Source organism: Microcebus murinus, chromosome 8 (assembly GCF_040939455.1).
Source record: "Microcebus murinus isolate Inina chromosome 8, M.murinus_Inina_mat1.0, whole genome shotgun sequence".
Taxonomy (NCBI): domain Eukaryota; kingdom Metazoa; phylum Chordata; class Mammalia; order Primates; family Cheirogaleidae; genus Microcebus; species Microcebus murinus.
In genome coordinates this window covers 44740156-44763599 of record NC_134111.1, presented here as the reverse complement: position 1 = coordinate 44763599, position 23444 = coordinate 44740156, and the positions used below count along the sequence as shown (strand labels likewise).

Sequence of the window (23444 nt, the reverse complement as noted above, 5' to 3'; positions counted from 1 at the left end):
GGGACTATAGGCATACCACTATGTCTGACATTTATTTTTTTGTCCCTCTTAATACTTCCCTTACTGTTGATATCTTGTTCTTGATGTGTCAGTTGTTAGGTAATATTCTTACTTCTGCTCTGTTCTAAAACTATTAAAATTTGTCTTTAAAGCTTAAAATTTAGGGCAAACATTTTTCCTTTAGCTATGAAATGGAGAAATATTATCGATAGGATATTTACATGCCCTTGGGTCCTATATGGTCTCAAAGTTCTAAAAATTTTATCATCTTTCATAATACAGTTAAAATAAATCCTTTCTTAATATTTGTTTTCAATAATTGCATTAGTCTTACTATCAATATCTTTATATATTGATACCAAAAATTAACATATAATGTTAAATCAGCATTGGAGGAACAGGCAAATGTATAATTCACAATTATATTGTGAATCATACTGTTTTTTTATTCTTTTTTTTTTTTTTTTTGAGACAGAGTCTCGCTTTGTTGCCCAGGCTAGAGTGAGTGCCGTGGCGTCAGCCTAGCTCACAGCAACCTCAAACTCCTGGGCTCAAGTGATCCTTCTGCCTCAGCCTCCCGGGTAGCTGGGACTACAGGCATGCGCCACCATGCCCGGCTAATTTTTTTATATATATATCAGTTGGCCAATTAATTTCTTTCTATTTATAGTAGAGACGGGGTCTCGCTCTTGCTCAGGCTGGTTTTGAACTCCTGACCTTGAGCAATCCGCCCGCCTCGGCCTCCCAAGAGCTAGGATTACAGGCGTGAGCCACAGCGCCCGGCCTGTTTTTTTATTCTTGATCAGTAAATGGTAAATGAGATAGAAAAAATAAAATGGGAAATGAGAAAAAATTAGATTTGTAAAACCTCACTAATAAAAATGACAGGAGAAAAAAACAGCTGAAGGGAAAGAGATATGCAAACATGCTGAGAGAAGACAAAGAGGTAGAATGCTATGAGTTTATTCATAGAGTGTCCCCCTGCTGTGGATGTACCTGCTTGGCTTCAGCTTCAACAAATTCAGTTAGGTTCTCTGGGTATAGTGTTTGTTTAAAAGCTTTGGAAGTGTAACGCAAATGTGTAGCCAGTTTTGAAACCCAGTTGACTAGAGGAAGGGAGAGAAAAATAAGAAAAGCCAATGAAAACCTGGCTAGAGAAGTGAAAAAATAGCTGACAATTGATTTTCAAAATTCAAAATGCTATTAGTGAGTATGTATTAAGTAAAGACCGAATGCAAGTACTTAAGAAAATAAAAAATACACTCGTCCATTTCTCCCTTGGTTGAACAAGTTGGCATTTATACTATGTGTTTAAGTAATTTTATATTTCAAATTATTGATTTCTTACCCTTAATTCTGTGTTAAAGTTGACCTAACTGCTGGTATGGTATCTTTTACAGGCTAACCATGTAAACAGTTGTGCTCACTTGGGAGTAAGCGTCCATAACATCAATTTGTACAACCATAGATTCACTCTCCTTTTGATTCTGCACCTTAAAAATTGCTGCCTTGAGGATTAAATCTTAAATAATCAAATAAGAGTAGGTCTATGGAAAGATACTCTTTGAATGTATAAGTCATCCAGCTGGAAATTGATTTTTAATTTTTTGAAAATGCAATTTTGGCAGATTAAGAGGAAAGGCAGTTTCTGTAAACCAATACATTTTTTTAAAGCCAAAATGCATTTTAAAAGGTATTTTCAGAAAGTGCTATTTCTGAGGGAAAAAATTAATCTAATAGCTAAGTGAAATTAATAATTAATTGCATTTCTTAAAAAGAATCTCATTCCTAAGGTGAGTCAGCTTTTGCAGCTCTGTAAGGAGACATTCCCTGGGTTAACACTCCAGTTGCTGTTACATGTTGGTTTTCCACAACTGGGGAGGTGACATAGAGGGCAACCCTCTATGTCCTTTAGAGCAGTTTATGTCCTAAAGTCGTTTTTCTATAGGAGTGTCATTTAATATGAATATTTAACTATACTTTCTTCACTACCTCTGACATGCTGTCAACCTGGTCAGTAAAATTACGATCATATAGAAAAGATCTTTTAAATCTCAGTATGGGAATATCCATATTCTGAAGCAGCTGTCCTGTGCTTCTGTGGTAACAGAAGACATACATTACCATATTCAAGGCCAGGCTGAAGGTGAACGTCTGTGATACTGTGCTTGGGTTCTCCCACTGAGATTGGATCACTCACTTTTGAAAAAATTACATCCTACCTTTATAAACAAAGTATTTGGGAAGTCTGCAATAAAAATATAAAGAGCAAACTAGTAAGATATTAATAAGAATGAAAGCCTGAACCAGGCTGAACCAGTGGGATTTTGTTTTGTTTTGTTTTGAAGAAGGGTCACCTTAAAATAATCAGTATAAAGAAAGAATAGTTTATAGTTGATATAACCATTCCCCTCTACCAACATGGTGACAAGGGTAAGAACTAACTTGATTCTTTGGGGGAAAGCGTTCCAACTCCTTATTCAAAAGCATTTAATACATTTTGCAAAGGAAACGGCAATGCTTAAGAGTAAATGAAAAGTGGCAGAGCACATCCAAATCATGATGCAGATCTCTATGCAAATTAATACAAGAGTTAAGATGCACAACTAAAACAACAATAGTGAGCTATCTCTTATGCATTTTGTAAGACAAGTTGTTTTTTTCTAATTCAGTGTCTTAAAATTATCCTGAGTCGTGGTAAGACATGTCTTTTAAAATCCCATTAAATTCACTATAGTGGTGCCAACACTCTAGGAGATTAATTTAATCAGAAAATACTATACATTGTTTTCAATGATCTGTATCCCTCAGGAAAGCTAAATTTGGGAACTTTTACACATAACAAAATATTTTCTATTCATTCTCTCTATTTCTTTCTGAATGAAAATTTTGAAGACTAAATATTTAAGACACAAAAAGGGGCATTTGATATAGGAACTCTCTGTACTTTCCCATCATTTTTTTCTGTAAACCTAAAATTGCTCCAAAAAATTAAAGTTTATTAATTTTTAAAGGAGGGGTGGCATTTGAAGAATGAGTGAACTCAATGTCCAATTTTGCCCAGGCAATTTTATCAGGATCCTGAATCATCCATGTCCTTGAGGAGACAGTTCAGGTGGCCCACCTGGCATATGGTAGGACGTTTATCCTTCCAGGTATCTACTCCCTTAACTCTTCTTAGGTTTCTCCTCAATTGCTGCCCTCTCTAGTCAGTTTTTTACTTACTACAGCCTCTATCCTCAAAAGGGTGACAACAGACAGGCCACGCCAGTCTTCTTGGCTCTCATTAGCAGTTCGGTTGCTGCAATCACTGTCTAAAGTAAAATTTTGCATCATGTGTAATTTTCTCTTACCTGTGACATTCTGGCTTTCCTTTAGCTTCAAAAGAATTGAGTGCTGAACAGCATCCTCCTGCTTTTACATGTGGAGACCTTCCACTCTGTGTTCCCCGCTGCTGCAGTAACTGGCATCATCCACACCTAAATCAGGGCAGTGCAGGCAGCAGTCCCTCGCTCTACTTTGGTGCCAGTGGTGTGCTCATTGGCTGAAGGAAAAACACAAGACTTTCTGGGTCCTGAATTCAGATCCTAGAAAAGATATTTTTTCATCTTTTCCTTATTTCAATATGCTCTATTTTGGGGAGATTTAACCAAGTGACTGGCCATATTTCACTGAAAACCAGATACTTTGTGTTTTTATTTTTAACTGCAATTTGTACAGAATTTCCCAGATGAGGAAATTTTTGATATTACCATTTCATGAAGAAATCATGTACATAAGCTCAAATATTTAGAGTTAGAAAGGATACAAGGTATAGTTCTTTACAGCAACCAGTCTTCAAGCTATGTTCTATTCAAGGCATTCATATTATTTACTCATCAAAAAAGTTTAAATCTGAGCTAGAGAGGACCTATGCAAGCACCTAGTTCACTAAAGCCTTCTAAAAATGGAGATAACCTCTAATAAGAATAGCACACATACATCAGTAACATGATTAGTACAGGATTCAATGACCCTTGTTCAGAGAATAAGGGTATTGCAATACCCTCAGACCATTTTCTCTGAGAACATTTGGAGTACATCTAGTACACAGTCCAAAGCCTGGACACTGAACTAGAGTTTTAGAAACAAAAAAGGTGCTACAAATTAACAGGTCAATTTTCCTCCTCTCCCTTCTTTTTTAAATAGATGTGGACACTAAACACCTGAGATCATGAAGGTTCAATATATCACAGCAAGTGACAGCAGATACAAGTCTAGAATACAGGTTGCCTGAATCGCAACTTGTATTCCTTTTATTTTCCTCTCACTCTTACTTAACCTTTTCATTCAATTTTTTCCTAAAAGAAGGTGTGGCAGGAACATGTTTTTATATTATGTTGCACTATCTTCCGTGGCACCGTCTTAGGGCAATCTGACTTTGTAGTATTATGACCATCTCCCCACAGGCATGTTTACTAGAGAAGTCATGTTCATGTGGTTGCTTGTGGCTAATGAAGAATCACATGACAGCCGAACTTCAGACCCACCTAAAATCCTATGCTCCGGTGTCGTTTACCACTTGCTGTGATTTGAAGGCAGTGGTTAAAACCTCTGTGCTCTAGGCTAGATAAACCCCAATCCTTCATATTCTAAATCTCAAAAGAGTGCAGATAACAGGTGGAATAGTCAGCAAGGCACCTCCATCTTCAAGTAATGAGAGTTGCACCTCAAGATCCCAGTTCTAAATTTCCCTCAGGTTGCCAAGTAAAAAAGGCAATCGACTCTCAACACTCAGTTGTGAAAACAGTGCGCTGTCATTCTGATTACAGTCAGTAAACAGTCTGTGTTTGGCTGGAAAGAAACTGCCTAAAGCAAATGGTACCGGCAAGCAGTAGGAGAAACGCGGCTGAAGGCAACTCACAGGGCTGTCTATTGTGGCTGATGTTACAGTAGTAATATAGATCAAGGATTGTTCTGAGAATGCTGTTTGCTTTCTGTTTGTCATGTTGCCAGTTTACTTCAAAAGAGAAAGTTTCCTGCAATTCTGTTATGCTCAGATTTAAGCGGAGTTTGTGTTCCACTGCGTGCGCATGCGCCCGCACGCTTGCCTGCGTGTGTGCGTGTGCGTGCGTGTATACGTGCGCGTGCGCACACACGTTCACACACAGATTGTTCCCTTATGGACAAAGTTTTTCACTAGTGTTTCTTGGTCCGAAATCCTATGATCTAAGTAAAAAAGCAACAGTCTGACAAAATAAAATAGAAAAACTATCAATTCAGAGAGAGTGGGCTCCGCCTTTTAGAATATCTCAGAATAGGGACTTGCCCCCCCCCTTTTTTTTTTAGTTGCCCCCTTTCTTAATTCACGCATTTGTTCATGGGTTAGATCACTTGGAAGAGGTTAGATCACTTGGAGTAGGGGAAAGGTATATCCAAACAAAGCAATATCCAGTGGAAACATAATGAGACCCACATATGTGCTTTTAAATTTTCTAGATGCTAACATCAAAAAAGAGAGACAAAATGAAGTGAATTTTATTAATGATATATTTTATTTAAACAAATACATCCAAACTATTATCATTCCAAAGTTTGGCACTGACCCACATTTCAAGTGCTCAGTTCCTACGTGTGGTCAGTGGCTACCACATTGGATAGGATGTTTTAAAATGTTTTTTAGGTAATTGTATTCAACAGATTTCCAATAATTTCCTGCTTACTATGATAGGTAGTCAATAAGTCCTTCTCCTCATGGAATTTAATAGTAAATATAGAAGCAATAAGGCGCATCCTCAATAACAACAGAAGGCAGAATATTATAATTATTGTAAAAAAAATTAGAGACTAAATATGTGTTTGCTGAACTCATATTTGCTAAATATGAGTTCAGAGGAAGGCAAAATCACTTTTTACTCAGAATCGCGATACAATAAGGCTTGGAGTGTAGGAAGGATTTTAACAGGCAACAATCGGTAGGGAATGGTTTTCAAGAAGAAGGAACAGTTTTGAATGCAAGACAGCAGAAGCTGGGGTTTTTCAGGCAATGACAAACAGATGAGTTTGACTAGAGAAGAGCATATATATGTAGAGAATGTAGGATGAAGCTGGAGAAATCAATTGGTAAAATAGTTGTAGAAAGACTTTGATTACTCTTCCCTCCCAAAAATGTCATTGGATTTGATGGCAGTGCTTAATAGCCATGTGGCCTTGGGCAAGTTACTTATCCTCTCTGTACCTTATACTTTACTTATCTGCTAAATGAGGACAACAATTATCCAGTTGGTGTGAATACTAAATGAACTAATCTCTGCTTGGCCAGTGTAAGTGCAAGTGCATGCTTAATCCATGTTCTCTATTATCATTTTTGTTAACTTCTCTTAAGATATTTTGGAGTAGGAAACACCTTGAGTAAAGTATTCAGTCCTCAATTTGCTTTGTTTTAAAGAGAGTCTAGTAAACTTGGCATAGTTATACAATTATCTTTGTCCTAAAGAGGATTTTACTGTATGTATTTTGATCTATATTAAATAGAACTACATAATTAGGAAATATGTTCTCTATAGAGACTTTGGCCATTGTACCTACATAGAGTCCTTTTATGTCTTATCCTGCTAATAGCTGGTTGGTACAAAACTAAGTTACCCTATTTACTCAACCAATCCCTTATTAGTGGACAGTCTGTTTTTTCTAGACCTTGCTACCATAAACTATGTTGCCATAAACAGAATACATGACATTCTAAAGAGTGGGCAGAATTACAAATAATAAATCTAAATTAAAATTATTAAATTTTATGAGAAGCCAAAATTAATAATTCATTGATTCAAAAAATATTTTTTAAGCACCTACTAAATGCCATGCACTGTTTTAAAACATGTGAATCATTGGCGAACAAGAAAAGACTCCAAAAAGCAAATATTCCAGCCCCTGTGAGGCTTGTGTGCTACCCAGGAGAGACAGAAAATGAATAATAAACATCATAAGTAAATTATATAGTACATAATAAGGTGATAAGTGCTTTGGAAACAATACTGCAGGGTAAGGGACTGGAAGGGAAACATGAGTAGGTCTTTTTAAGAAGGCAAACTTTTGTCCAAGATTTGAAGGAGACAGAGAGTTAGTCATTCAGCTTACTAGAGGAAAAGCATTTCAGGGTGAAAGAATAGTATGTGTGTGCATCCAGAGGACAGCCAGAAGCCAGTTTAGCTAGAAAGAACTGAAAGAACAGGACACTAGCAGGAGGTGAGTTCATCTAAATAACCAGAAGGTCAGATCATAAGGCTTTGTAAGCGATTGTAAGAATTTTGCTCTTTATCCTGGGTAGTTCCTAGGGGCTTCTGAGAAGAAGAATGACATGATTTGATTTTTGTTTTCCCAAGATCACTCTGACTGCTGGGGTGAAAGTAGCCTATATAACACTCATGCTGGAAGCAGGGAGACAGAAAGCTTTTGCAGGCTTCTATAAAATCCTGCAATAAATCGTTTCAAGGTTCCAGGATTAGAGAAATTACACCACAGGACACTGAATGAATAAAAGACTGAAGAAGCTATGATTATCATCTTTGAGAAACCATAAAAATGAAAGTGATATGACTGGTATTAATGTTCCTAACTTCAAAAAAATAAAACACAAAACATAAAATTCTAGATTCTATAAGCTAGGCATTGTCAAAGTGTGGTTCCTGGGCCAGCAACATCAACATTACCCATGCATTTGTAGAAATGAAAAAAGTTGGGTTCCACACATATCTACTGAATCAGTAATGCTGGGGCGGGGCCCAGAACACTGTGTTTGAACAAGAAGCTCTCCAGGTGATTCCAATGCTAATTTTAAAGAACCACTGCTTTGAACTAGATTGGTGAAACCAGATGGCCTGAAATATCCTTCCCAATTTTAGGATACTGTGCTTCCAAGTTCAATTTTTAATATTTATTTTCATTATAAGATTAAACATATTCCTTGAGAAAAAGGGTTCTAAGAAGCATAGAATCATGCCTAAGAATGAATAAATCTTTCCAATTATATGCTTGAGGGATTCAATTTTTATTTATTATATTTCATCTTTTAAAAAGTAAAGTGGTATATTACTTTTTTTAAACTTCTAGTGCAATACATAGTTGAAAACAAAGAAAATGGAGAAATTGTTAAAGATACACCATTTAAAGACTGAGGATTAATGAAGCTATTCTTTTAAAAGGTACATTCAGCTCTGAGCCTCCTGGGCTCAACATTTTTAGAGTAAAGGCAGAAATGAATTTTATACAACACACAGAAAGAAATCTCAGATTTTAAGTTAACACGGATCACCATGAAGGTGGTGAGATTTATTACAAGGAGAATTTCTAGAGCACCCCGAGAAATGGGTATGTGGTTTGTTTCCTAGACAACATTCCAGTATTTCACTTCATGGTATCTTGGTGGTTTGGCCATTTGAAGTTACCTCTTTCATAAGGACCTCAAGTCTTAAAACCAAATGAGCAGATGGTAGGTAGGGCTGTTACCCATTACAGAAGTTAAAGAGCCAAGCAGGGTTCCCACCCAGATGGAAGGCTGCCCCTTTCTCATGGAGAAATGCTGCCAAAGACCTGCTGGCAAATTCTGTGAGTTTTTCAGTGAGCAGCCTCAGGTCTGCTTCAGCCCTTGCACTAAGTGTCGAGAGACAGCGTTTTATAGTCTAAGGCATGCTACAAATGGTTTTGATCTGGAAAATTCTGAAGTAGGTATATCATGTAGCAGCATAAAGGAAGATAAAATGGATTGAAAGGAAAGAAAATAGCATAAATGGCCAGAAATAGTGAAAGGATAAGGCAAAATGATGCTAAAAACAATGGGGCTACAGTAAAATGAAAATTTTAAAAACACTGGGACTAAAAGATTTTAAAGGATAAATAAATTGTCATAATAAGCTAAAATAACACAAAAGGGAATATAAACAACTGAACTTACCTCTATAAAATTAAATTGTTGATATTAGTCTTAACAATAGCATTAATAATAAATACAAATAGGTTAGCTAAAATAAAATTAAAGCAACTATGTTCAAGATTCCTACCTTTTCAAGAGAAAGCTTCCATTGTGCTCTTTGAGCTACCACTTCCTTGTTTGTGAAATGAAAAATTTCCCTTAAATTTCTAACATGCTATAATTCTGTTAAGATAATTTCAAATGCAAGCTAACCATTTTTGAGAGATGTCCAAGTCCAACACACACAATAGGTCATCTGAAGGCAGTTTCTGAACCATAATATCTCATCACTTTCTAAAGGGAATTCACTGAGTTTACTTTTAGCCATTACAAGAAGACTTATTTGATTAAAGCTAGTATGAGTCTTTGCAAAAGTAAATTTAAAATATCTCTTGAGCATGTTACTTAGTTTCCCTTATGCTATGTCTTAAGCAAACTTTCTTTCTTTCAGTTTAGTTCTTGAAGAAAGGTTGCTTTTTATATACAACTTTTGGGAATTGTGTTTGTTTTGTTTTTCCTAAAATAGAACAAATTCATGTAATCCAGTGTGCTTCCATTTTTAATTAGCTACTGGGGGACACTTAGAACTAAATTCCAGCCTTGATCTTAGAAAGCACTCATATCATATTCATAGTAATCTCTACTCTCTCTCTTTTTCTTTTAGAGCATCCTTTTTCAAATTGTAGTTTATATACTACTTGCGCCAAATTCACTTGGGGAGCTTATTAAAAATGCAAGTCCATGGGCCCTGCCTCAGGCCTACTTTTTTCAGAATCTCCAGAGATTGAATGCAGAAATCTTCATCTTTAACTAGTAGCACATGTGATTCTTATGCTCACTGACTATCAGAACTACTTTAAAAAATCCAATTTTATATCATGGTTAATCTGTAAGCTATGGTCTGCTTTTAAAGGTGAGTGAGAGAGGAATCTTATTAAGATATAATGTTTGGAATTTGTGATCTAAATTGGAATATAAGTTCATCCATGTGCAGAAAATACTGCAATTTCCATGGGTATGTGGGATTGAAAAAAATCTCTCCCCTTTGAAGCCCCGGCCATGAAATATATTTCCTTCGATCTGTACATCAGTGATTTTCACCAGGATAGGGAGACAAGAGAGAACTCAAGCAAATCAGAAACTTGTGGGATGCTTTCTCAAACACCACTCTTTTACTCCTCCTTAACTTATTCCTTCTTTGATGTTCAGCCCTCCCCACCTCATCCTCCTCTACCCCCAGCAGAAAGCGCTCAGATATTTTATTAGAAGTGTATCTAAATAGATATTTTGGTTATTTACCATCACGCTCATTATATGTCAAGCTGGAGGTCAAAGTATTTAAAACCTAGTTTCTCGTGTGCTGTAAAGACAAGAAAAGTAGCACTAATTAAGCTTGTGGCTGTGAAGTAGAGAGAACTAACATTTATTAAAGGATTATGAATTTATTTAACAATCTAATGCTCAATCTCTGATGCATGGGTCTGTCCAATGGGTATTATTAATAGTATTATTATCATTTTACAAAAAAATAATAACCACAGCACTATGATTACTATTATCACTACTACTAATACTATAAAACCTCCAGCTTTTATGGAAAACCTACTTTATATGAGCTATTGTATGAGTAAATTTATATGTATGTATGTATGTATGTATAGATGAAGTATATATGCATATACCATGAAGTGAGAGGTAAGAGAGGAGAGGCAGAGGCCAGATCACTTGCACACTTTGCTAAAGAGATTAATTCTATGTCACTGAACGCCAATGACAGATTTTAATAAGGGTAGGATATATGTTTTGGAAAAATCACTCTGGTGACAGAATAGAGCAAAGAATGGTAGTTTAGGAGAGAGTTCATCTGAAGAAAAAGATTTTAATAGACTATGTATAAAATTTTGGAAGTGAGATTTAATGTTGTTTTGTCACAGCAAATGGTAAAGGGAGAATCACTTATCCTATTATTGGTGAAAATCCATGACCAGTTTGGCTTATGAGCTTTGTATAAGTGAATTGAAGTAAATATAGTTTTTAATACCAATTGCTGACTTTAGAATTTACATATATTGTCCTTTGAAATAATCATTATTCGTTCAACTGTGCCAAGCCATTGCTATTGGTTATAGCTGAAAGGAATATGACATCCTGTTATTACATTTAGGTTAATATTATGGCTTGGTATAGCAGGCTGGCTTTTCACCACAGCTTGTCTAAAAGGTACTCTTAGAAGCTGTCAACAGAAAAAGCCAAACTCTGTAAAATAATTTTAAAGAGATTTATTCTGAGCCAAATTTGAGGACCATGACCTGGAGCCACTGCCAAGAGGCCTTGGGCAAGTGGACTCGCTGTGGCTGGGTTACAGTTCAGTTTTATACATTTTCAGAGAGACAGGAGTTACAGGCAAAGTCACAAATCAATACATGATAGGCATACATTGGTTTGGCCCCAAAAGGTGGGACATCTCGAAGGGGGGGTGGGGGGCTTACAGGTTCTTTGGCTGGCAATTGGCTGAGAGAGTTAGACTTTATCTAGAAGACCAGAAAGGATATGCTTACTTTAAGATAAGGGTATGAGCACGCTGGGAGGTCCATACAGGAGGACATTTTAAATTTACAATAGGCACCTGCTAGGATGCTTGAGTTAAGATATTTTAAATTTATGATAGGCATCTGCTAGGATGCTTGAGTTGAAGACAGGGGCTTCCTATCTTTTAGGTGATGTTAATGCAATACCAGAATCAGGTTGGGAAGTAAACCACCGCTTTATTTGGTTAACAAAAGCTGCTGAGTAGGAATTTACCATTTGTTAGCCTGACCCAGCTGGCCTCCTTAGGAAAGAGTTTTTAGCAAAAGAAAAAGATCAGAGTTCAGTCCTCAAACCCATAGAATAGGGTTCATTTTTCTTATCTTAGCAAGCCAGTCAAACTGGGGTTTAGGTGGAGAGGAAAAAGAGTTAGAAAAGGAACTAGAATAATGATCCAAAACACCAATGTTGACCACACATTCCACTAGTCCACCTGTTTGGTCTTTGAGGTATTTGAGGGAAAGAGGCCAAGGGGAAAAAGTCAGGAGGGGAGAGGAGAGAAGGAAGTAGGAGGTGAAGAACAGGAAGATGCCAGCTGCCTTCAGAAAAAGTATATGAATCAAGGCTGCCAAAGAAAGAAGGAGAGCCCCCATTCCACCCTGGGATTCTGGTCCTATGATTTTCTTTTCTTTTGTTTTGTTTTTTAGAGACAGGGTCTTGCTCTGCCGCCCATGCTGGAGTGCAGTGGTACAGTCGTAGCTCACTATAACCTCGAACTCCTGGGCTCAAGTTATCCTCCTGCCTCAGCCTCTTGAAGGGCATGCTGCTTACAAGGATCAAATATCCTTCTCTCTTGATCTCAGGCTATAAATAAAGTACTAAAACACAGACCCAGAGCCAGAACACCCACTTCATTCCAAATGCCAAAGATGCCGGGTTAATTTTACCTGTGTTCTCTTTTTACACAGATCATGGAGCAGGAAAGCTGAAGCCACGCCCCATCTGAGTTTTTCAGAGATGAGATATCTGTCAAGGATTCATGGCAGAGTGGCTCTCTGGGAAAAAAACACAAAGTCTCTTCCAGGGCTATTATAAGAACAAGTGAAGTGGCCTAGAGCTTTTCCGGGAAAAGGTGCTGTGACTATCTAAGGTACCTAAACTAATTCTGAGTATAAATTTGCGTTTGTGGAAAGTAAACTAAAATCTCTACTAGCTAACAAGGACAGCTGTAGCAGGACAACAAGAAGAGTGATTTCCTTCCTCCCTGCTGGTTTTTTCCTCCAAAGAAGCAAACACGCGGATGGAAATGTGGCAGAGATGACCTCAGGGAATGGAATGATGCCAAAGGCTATTGATGTAAGAAAGAGAGATTAACCTAGCTTTTTATCTCTTTTTCTTTTCAGAGAGACAGTCATCCTGTGTATTTAGTAAATTACCCAGGATTGTATTTACTTTGACTTTTATTATATTTGTTTGGTAATTGGATCTGTAGCTCACCACATTGTATGGGGTAAAGTATTTGGTCTTAAGCTGGCTTCTGAACTGGCCAAGTTTTTGAACTGACCAAAGAGTACTTATTTATTTGCTGCATCAAACTGTCTAAAATTATCTCAGTCAAGAAGGATATTTATTGAACAGAACAAGCAGTGCAGAGGTTGTTTGGGTCCAAGAGCTGAGTGATCCATCAGAAGCCCAGGGGTAAATGTGTCTCTGTGATCTGCCACCCTCACTGTGTCAGCTTTGCCCTGAGATTGGCATCCCTTCTGGTTTTAGGTTGGCTGACGTAGTGCCATTTATCATATCCCAATGCAAAAAGGGCCAGAGGACAGAGGATGCTGTCTCCTCCTTGGTCTCTTCGGAGTGAAAAAACATTTCACAGACACCCACTTGCCAGAATTCTCCTCACCTTTCATTGGCCAGAATCATAATGCTAATCAATGATTAGCAAGGGGCTTAGGAGAGGCGTCTAGAATGGAATGGATATGGGTGTGTCAAAGACACAATTTACTTCAGTTTGCAGGCATATAGTAGAAAAATTCAAGAGTCAACAAAACCAATAATGCTGATTGGTCTATTAAAATGTTGGCTTAATATCTGTTCTTAGTTAGCAGTTGTCTCTTCAAGCTTACACCTATCTGATAAGGACAAAGTGACAGAGAACATCAACCCCTAAAAACTAATTATTATTTCCAAGGTAATTGTCCTGAAGACAGAGATGAGCTCACAATTTTTTTACTAAGCTATTATTTTTCACAGTCATGACGTTGAATCCCAGTGAAGACAGGCAGTTTACCTCTTGTTAAACAGGTAGCAAATTAATAAATAATATCCATGTGTTGACAATCATGTGTTTAGCTAATAAGAAGGGAACAATAGTAAAGAAAGTCTAGATTCTTTCGTATTTGGCCATGACATAATAATATCCTTGCTGTAGAGTTACTTTCTCCTTAGGTTTATTCTGACTAATAGTAACACTGAATTCCTTGACAACACACTGAGAGCAAGAGGTATATGGCATAGAAGAAACTAGCTTAGAGTTTTAATTTACCTTTAAATAACCCAAAAGTGGTTAACATACATGCGAACACACATCTATTAAGTATGGATTTTATGTTTATTAATTCATTTCTGTTTGCTTTCTCTTCTACATTAAAATAAAAATGAGGACTATATTGCTACATTTTTTAGGTTATACCACTCCATCCTTGACTCAGGGCTCCGTACATTGTAACCTCTCAATAAGGTAGCTGATTTATCCTACTACATTTTAAGCAAATATGGACTAAGAACCTTCTTATTTTGTAGGCTTAGAGACCCAGACTTTTTTTCTGAACTCTCCAGGTTTAAATACTGGCTCCTTGGCATATTACTTTTATAACTTGGATGAGTTATCTAACCTACCTGCACCTCAGTTTCTTGATCTGTAAAATGAGAATAATAACAGTACCAACCTCATAAGACTATAATAGTGATTAACTGAGCTAATTTGCATAAATTACACAGAAGTATTTGAGACATAGTACTTAACAGAATTTTATCTGTTATTATTGAATCTTCACAGTCACCTGGGTAGGAAGCCACATCAACCAAGTATTATTTCAAAACTCTTTTGAAATATAAAAAATAGTGTTTAATTTGGCCTTGGAGTGTTTCCAGTATTATCATTATAATGTGCTGAATTCTCTATCTGTGCCATCAATAAAATATTATGCTGTTGGTCACATTGCAACCTGAGAATAGATGGTAAATACTGGATAATCATTAGCCCAAAATGAAAATTCCGTTGGAAAAAATAAATAATTTTCTTCAATTGGACGGTAGTTAATTGGTCGATCTTGGCTTTTAAATTATGCTTTTCCTATACTAGTCTCTTTTACTGATACCAAGAAAACACAGCATCCTTTCCTCAGTAATGGACCCAGTCTTTCCCAACAACTCACACCCTTCTCATCAAGGACATGAAAATACATTATGGAGTTTTTTTCTGATATCTCAAGTTGTATGACATCGAGCAACTTTCCATCCATGAAGACGGCAAATTTACAGCCTTCTGACATAATTTTGTTTCCATGGGAACAGACCAGAACTAATCGATTTTGTCTGCAACATAGTCATAAAAATTCCCACAGAGAGAGAAAGAGAGACACGACTGATACTAACAGGTTATAGACCAATACGATTCACTGAACTGACTGCTGTTCTGGAAAATTAGGCAAGATTAGAACACATGGGCCAAATGACTAAAGGCAAAAAATATTTTGCCTTGGTGATGCCACAGCATATCCCAAATGTTTACTGTGTTATTTTTCTAGATTCTGATTCATTAATAAATATAAATTTTGTATTCATTATATTTGTTGGTATCACAGACTTTCATAAGCTTATGTTAGTATCATAGCACACTGATATGCAAGCTTATAAAACTGAAATGAGCTATACAAATCACTTTCTGTAGTTATATACAGCTTATCTTTTTTTTTTTTTTTTTTTTTTTTTTTTGAGACAGAGTCTCACTTTGTTGCCCAGGCTAGAGTGAGTGCCGTGGCGTCAGCCTAGCTCACAGCAACCTCAATCTCCTGGGCTCAAGCAATCTTTCTGCCTCAGCCTCCTGAGTATCTGGGACTACAGGCATGCGCCACCATGCCCGGCTGATTTTTTTCTATATGTATTACTTGGCCAATTAATTTATTTCTATTTATAGTAGAGACAGGGTCTCGCTCTTGCTCAGGCTGGTTTTGAATTCCTGACCTTGAGCAATCCACCCACCTTGGCCTCCCAGAGTGCTAGGATTACAGGCGTGAGCCAATGCGCCCGGCCTCAGCTTAGATCTTTAAAGAGACAAATATGTCAACTATAATAGAAAAAAATCACAAAAGTGTTTGTCAGTAAACATTTTAGAGAAGATTACTTAGCTTCTTTGGGCCTGTTCTTCATTTATGTTAAAGTAATAGAGAGTTGGACTAATTGTTAAATCCAGTGTATGCCTTTTAATTAGCATCTGGGAAATTTCTCTTTGGCATCTAGGTAATCGTTGACAACTTCATTTTCTATTATCCTCTATGTTCCATCTACTTAAAAATTGGTACTCATGTGAGTACCAATTCCTCTTCATCTTTCCATTCTTTTCCCCTAGGCCACGTCATGCATATTCTTAGCTTCAGCTTCCACCAGTGACTCCTTAATCAACATTTCCCCAGCCCAGACAGCTTTCCTGAGTCTCACCCCCATATTTTAACTATAAACCCAGATGTCCCATGGGCATCTCAAATGAAACAGGTCACAAACACAATGCATTATTGTGCCTTACGAATTTCCACTTCTCTGTTGGGTTAATGTCAACTTGCAGCTTAAGCCTGAAACCTGGGAGTTTAAACCCATAGCTCTTATTCACTCTTCACATTACGTCAGTCACAAAATCTCATTTTTCTCTCTTTCCTATAATTATGCATTGAATACAGTCTCCTGACCAGAGTTTTTCTCCCTAACTTATTGATGGCTTACTATCTTGTGCTCACTGTGCTCACATTTTAGGTGCATTTTCTCATTTAAATGTTATGTTAACTCTGAAATATGTGCTATCATTGCTATGATTATCTCCATGCTACAGCTAGAGTGCAACAGAGCCGGGGCTTGAATCTACTTCTGATTGTCAAGTCTGTGCCGTTTAGTACTAGGGCTGTAGTCAGATCCTCTTCTCTGCTGCTTTAGTTTGCCGAATGGTGTCCCACTGCTTTCTTTTAGGGCAGCTGTTCTCAAAGTGTTTTAGACAACTGGGGAACCCTGGGACTTCTTTTGTGGAGGAGGAGCTGTGAGGTCTAAACTATTTTTGTACCAAAATACCAAAATGCCATTTACCTTTTTTGCTGCTTTAGCATTTGCACTTTTAGTGTAAAGTCATTAGATTAAATCTGCTAATGCTTTAGCAGGAATCAAGGTAGTAGCATCAAACTGTAGGAGCAGTTCTTGTTTACTTCTCTGCTATGTACTCTCAGTAAGAAAAGCAATGGCAGTTCACATAAGAAATCTCTGATGAAGCAGTAAATATTAATTTTGCTCAATCTCAACCCTGAAGAATGCATATTTTAATATTCTGTATGATGAATGGAAGATATGCATAAAGTATTTCTGCTGCATATGGAAGTACCCTGGTTGTCTCTAGAAAAAGCTCTTGTATGATTGTTTGAGTCAGGAGTTGAATAAGGCACTTTTATTTTTTTTTCATGGAACACCATTTTCACTTGAAAGAATAACTGACAAACCATGGTTATTCAGATTTGGGTATGTGGCACATATTTTCTCACAAATGAACAAAGGGAAAGCCTATCACTTTAGGAAAAGCAAATGACAGCATTTGTTGTCAATGTTAAAATTGGAGCTTTCAAGTGGAAATTGGAATTTTGGAAAACTTCTGCTTGCCACTGGGAGCTTGACAACTATTGGGAAATAGATGACAACTTTTCTCATGACACCAGCGGTGATACTAACAAATGTGTTTTTTTGCAAATAATATGATGAAATTTGTCAAAATTTAGAAGATCCACAAAACTATGTGCTGATAAGTTCCAAATCATGCATGATGAAAAAAATCATGCATGAGTAGTTAAAAGAGCTATTCAAAGGATAAGATAGCTCAAAAGTTCATGGATATGTTTTCAGATTTCACAATGATACTAATTTAATAAACTACCATTTGTAGAGTTTTGATTTGATCAAAGAATATTCACAATTACCTGAAAAGGCAATTAAAATGCTCCCTTTTCCAGTAAGATATGTGTGAGATTTTTTTCATATAGTGCAATCTAAACACCATATTGCATCAGACTGAACACAGAAGCAGGTATTACAATCTATCTATATTCTATTAACCAAAGAGTAAAGAGATTTGCCTAAATGTAAAACAAATTTATTCTTCTTGCTAAATCTTTCTTTTTGGAATAATACAGTTATTTTCATTAACTATCTGTTGTTTATATACATGCAGGTGCTTCTTACTAAATTTATTAATGAAAAGTTTACATTTTTAATTTTAATTTTTACTGTGGTAAGTATGGCTAGATAAGCCCCCCATAGACAAAAGTTATTTGGGCTCATCAGTAATTTTAAATCTGTAAAGAAATTCTGAAACCAAAACATTTGAAAAATACTGCTCTAGGGTCACTCGCTGCCTGTCCACCCTTCATACTGCCACCATCTTTCTAATCTTCAAGTTGATCATGTTACTGCTCATCCATGGCTTACCTTAGTGTGCTGTGTATACAGGACCTCCGGTGATCTACCCTGCCTAACTTTCCAGTTTTATGTCATACTATTGATACTTCCTTTTGTGCAGGTTGTCGTCCACCCATGATGAATTGCTTACAGTTCCTCCCAAACTCTCCACGCTCTTTCTTATCTGTGTGTCCACACACATGCTGTCCCCATGCCTGTTTAGTGTGCCTCTACTGAAATGTCTTCCTACTAACCCTTTCCCAACTACCATCACCACCAACTTCCCACCAAATTCCAACTAATCTACAAAAATCTACTCCAATGTAACTTCCTCAGGGAAACTTCCCTAAAGCATATCCATCCCTCCCTTCCCTGGAAGAATAAATTTATCCCTATAATGAACCTCAGATGATATTGAACTTTATATAATTGTATTATAATTACTGTATAAATATCTGTCTATTACACTGGACTGTCAATTCTTTGAGGGAAGGGACCATGGTTGCCTGGGCCAAGCAGAGTGTTGATACATAGAAGTTCCTCAGTAAATATTTCCTGAATAAATGATCTCAAGATCCCTTCTGATTTGAAATTCTGTGGTTCATTCCTCAACTAGAATATATTGAACCACAATCTTTTTATTGATTAACAGAGGGATGTATTTACTTTACTCACACACTGGCTCTTTGGTTTTTAATCAAAGAGATCATCTCCCCAGATTTTTTTTCTTCTTTTTTTTTTCTTGCAAAGATAGTTCTGGAGAAAATTCTGTATGTTAAATTGTATTTATTTTAATAAATCATAATGCACATATATTCATGAATAATATATATCTCTCTCATACTGAGGGATCAGTAAGAATTAATTATTAAAGTCTGCTCTAATATGAATATAAAGTTATGTAAGACCTCTACATAATATGCTCACAAAGAACAAGAAAGAAAAGAAAAATAATTAAAAGAGAATTGTCACATAACTATGAGAGGTTTCTAAACAGCAAAGCTGCAGGTGAAGCCACAAGAAACTCTACTCACTAAATTCTTTAATGTCTCAGCCTATCCAAATATTGGGCAAACCCTAATTCCCCTTGTAGAGAAAAAGCTGAGAGTCTGGAACTATCCTGTCTTCCTAGAATTTAGAGACAACAGTGTGAAAATTTCAAAAAGACTTTTTTTTTTTTACGTTATTTTGACCAAGATTCAAATTCTTTATTCTAGCCCTTGATATGTAAACAAGAAGGTAAAGGATAATTTCTTTGGAAGTGAATTTTCATGATTTTGTGATGGCAGCTTGCTTCATGTCATCTGAGAGAAATGTGAAGGTTATTGAGATATTTCCAAGTTTTAAATCTAATTTTATTTTGAAAACAGGAACCAGGAGACTCTAATTAAGTCAAATGTAAATATAATTAGCTATTTCTCTATGGTGAAGTGTTGCCACCTCTATGATGAGATGCTTTGATGACTCTGAGGTTGAGGCATACTGTTAGTGGCAGACTCAATGCCAACCCAGATTCCCCATTCCCATTGCAGTGTGTTTTTCATTTCATTGTTAATAATAAGGAAACCAAAATCAGTTCAATAAAACACTCAAATACAAAAACATTTTTTTCTTCCCTAAGAAAGCAACCATGTTTCATAGGATTTCCTTACGACATGCTTGTCATGCTGTTTCATTTTCATCTAGCACTTGGAAGAAGCATAGCCATTCAATTCATGACAAGTGATGCAAGACAGGTAGATTACACATCTCTCAGTATTTAAGCCTTGCAGAAAATGCTCAGACTCTTTCTGCACTCAAAAGTATGAAAGCCGTGATTAGTCCACACAGCCTAGAGTTGGACTGACTATGTGGCTGTCAAAATTTGACATAAGATGGCTGAAAACATTAGTTTTATGTGTGCTGCCTGCTGTAAATTTAGAAGACACAAAATAAATGACTAATGGTATTTGAGTAATATAGAATTGTTCTCAAATCTTCTGATTCATGTACCACTTGATGGAGGGGAAAAAATGTCCAACTATAAAAGAGAAGTTCTTTTTTGGAATTAGTAGGCAAAACAGTATAACTTTTAGATAGGCTTGATAGTTTATTTTATAATGTATTTAGAATTTACCTTCATAGTAGCAACAAATATAATGACAGTGTCATATCATAAATACTAATTCAAAGAAAATACCCACCTAATACTAAAAACACTCTTTGTCAGGAAATTAGTAACTCAGATATAAACTCAAAAAACACATAGTATCCTATCTTGTTTTTCTTATGTTGCTAAAAGATCCACAGCCTTTTATTGTCTGTAAGCTCAAATACATCCATACAGTAAACTGCCAAGAATTAGAAAGCCATTTAGGGATAAACTACTATGGAGACAAGAATAAATGTGGGAGTGGAGGGAGGTGTTGGGGATGGGGAAAATGTCACAGATGACTTGATATTTGATTATTACTTTGATACCATAGTTGTAGATTCTTGTACAAGATGACTGATGTACTCATCATAATTTGTCATTGTTTCTATTTTCTATCTTGATTTTTTAAAATGTGATTTTTTTGTATACTACAAAATAAAATAACTGTTACTTAGGTTTCCAAATTTATGTAGTTGATGTCCTGTATTTTTAACGGTTCTATCATATTTCCTGCAGACAGAATTTTTTTCCCTTCTCTGGGAAATTGAGCAAGGCTCTTCCACCTGTCTGCCTTCATCCCTTTCCCAGCCAGGTGATAGGCATGTGCAAATGTGCCCCTGTACTCTGAAATTCTCAGTTTACTCCAGAAGCTCTGTGGTCCATTTTGGTTCCAGCATATCAAGAGCTTGGTTAAAGAAGAATGGCTTGAATTGTGGGGATGCTTGGAACCACAACAGAGGGAAAATGGCTAGAGGAACTGAAGATAATTTCATTATGGTCATTGACAATAATATAGTACTTACTAATTCCAGAAACCGTTCTATATACTTAACATAATTAACTCATTTATTCCTTACAATAACCCAGGAGGTTGATTCTCCTACCATTAGGTTATTCAGTATGAAATGTCTGATTTCCTTAAGTACTAACTTTGACAATTGATATCTCTGACATTTACTGTTTTATTTTTATTGTGAAGGTATATCCTTATGATTTTTGAATGCATGATTTAGCTTGAGATTATCTTTCAAAATTTTTATAGCAATTTTTATGAAAATATGTAAGTCAAAAATTTGTATTATTTTCAAATATGAGTTCTGTCATTGAACCAAAAGAGTGCAGACAGCTCGAAATACCAGCAAAGTGTTTGGGAAGAACATGGCTAATGAAAGCACAGTATATCAATGATTTGAGAAGTTCCATTCTCATGATTTTAATCTTGAAAATGAGCCATGTGGGTGACCAGAGACCAAGGTGGATAATAATGAGCTGACAGCTGTAGTAGAAGCAAGTCCGTCTCAACCTATGTGTGAATCAGCAGCAAGGTTTGATGTTACTATTCCAACAATATCTGACCATTTGAAACAAATGGGCAAGGTAAAGAAGCTAGATAGATGGGTTCCACATGAATTAAATGAGTGTCAAAAGAGAAATCTTCTCGAAGCTTCCCTTTCTTTGCTGTCACAACATAAAGGTGAACCATTTCTACAGCATATTGTTATGTGTGATGAAAAATTGGTTCTTTTTGACAATCATAAGCATTTAGCACAATGGTTGTTGGATAAAGGTAAACTACTAATTAATTTTCTTCTGGGAGGATCTGTCCAGTTCTATCAGTGGGGTTTTGAAGTCCCCAGTAATTACAGTGTTGCTGCTTATCATTGTGTTTAGATCTAGTAGGGTTTGCTTTATGAATCTGAGAGCACCTGTATTGGGTGCATAAATATTTAGGATTGTTATGTCTTCTTGATGAATTGTTCCCTTTACCATTATATAAGGACCATCATTGTCTTTCTTTACTATTGTTGATTTGAAATCTATGTTATCTGATATGAGAATGGCTACACCTGCTTACTTTTGATTTCTATTTGCATGGAATATGTTTTTCCAACCCTTCACTTTGAGTCTGAATGAGTCCTTATGCATGAGATGGGTTTCCTGGAGATAGCAGATATTTGGCTTGTATTTTTTTTATCCATTCAGCCAGCCTGTCTTGTGAGTCGGAATTCAAACCATTCACATTTATTGACAGAATTGATAAGTAGGATGCATTTCTGTTCATCCTGTTGGGTAGGACCTTATTGCTTTGTTTTACCTCTTGAGCTGTTACTTTATATGGGCTTGGAAATTTAGCTTTTGGATTATTTTTACATTGTTGGGTTTCTATTGTGCTGATTGATATATAATGAAGGTCTGAGTATTTCCTGCAGGGCACGTCTGATCTTGACAAATTCCCTCAGTGTTTGCTTGTCTGAAGAAGTCTTTATTTTTCCCTCATCTAATAAACTTAGTTTTGCAGGATATAAAATTCTAGGCTGGCTATTATTCTGTTTAAGAAGACTCAAGATGGAGCCCCAAACCCTTTGGCTTATAAAGTCTCATTTGAGAAGTCTGCAATTAGCTTGATGGGTTTTCATTTGTGAGTTACCTAATGTTTTTGCCTTGTGGCTCACCGGACTTCCTCCTTCATGTTAACCTTGGCTAGTCTGATGACTGAATGTTGTGGTGATTGCCTTTCTGAGATGAATCTCATTGAACTTCTTGTACCAAGATATCTAAATTTCTAGCAAGATCAGGAAAGTTATCCTCAATGATTCCCTCAAATGGGTTTTCCAACTCTTGTGTGTTTTCTTCTTTATCTTCAGGGATGTCTATGATTCTTAAGTTTGACCTCTTTACATAATCCTATATTTTTTTAGGCTTTGTTCCTTCCTCTTATTTCTCTGTCCTTTATCTTTGACTGATTTGTTTAATTCGAAGGTGTTGTCTTCAAGCTCTGAGATTCTTCTGCCTGGTGTATTCTATTCTTAAGACTTTCCACTGTGTTTTATATTTCCTTGAATGAATTTTTCATTTCCAGAAGTTCTATTTGATTTTTTTAAATAATTTGATTTCTTTAGTGAATTTTTCATTCATTTCTTGAATTTTTTTGTGTGTGTGTTGGCTTTACATTTTCTCTTGTATTTCATAGAGCATACTTATAATCATATTTGGAATTCTTTTTTTATTTCAGAATATTATAGAATTACAAACATTTTGGTTACATGAATTACTTTTATACAATTTAAGTCAAAGTTATAAGTGTGTCTATCACCCAGACTGTGCACTGTACCTGTTAGGTATGAATTT

At 36.2% G+C, this 23444-nt stretch overlaps 1 protein-coding gene across 3 annotated transcripts in view; it reads left to right on the top strand.

Annotated features, from left to right (window-relative positions):
* SCN3A (sodium voltage-gated channel alpha subunit 3) overlaps positions 1-23444 on the top strand; it is a 120441-nt gene that overhangs the window by 6047 nt on the left and 90950 nt on the right. For all 3 annotated transcript variants that reach the window (XM_012761182.3, XM_012761180.3, XM_012761177.3), the window contains exon 2: positions 12442-12623. The gene's annotated coding sequence lies outside the window, so the exon portion shown is untranslated. The remainder of the gene's footprint in view (positions 1-12441; positions 12624-23444) is intronic.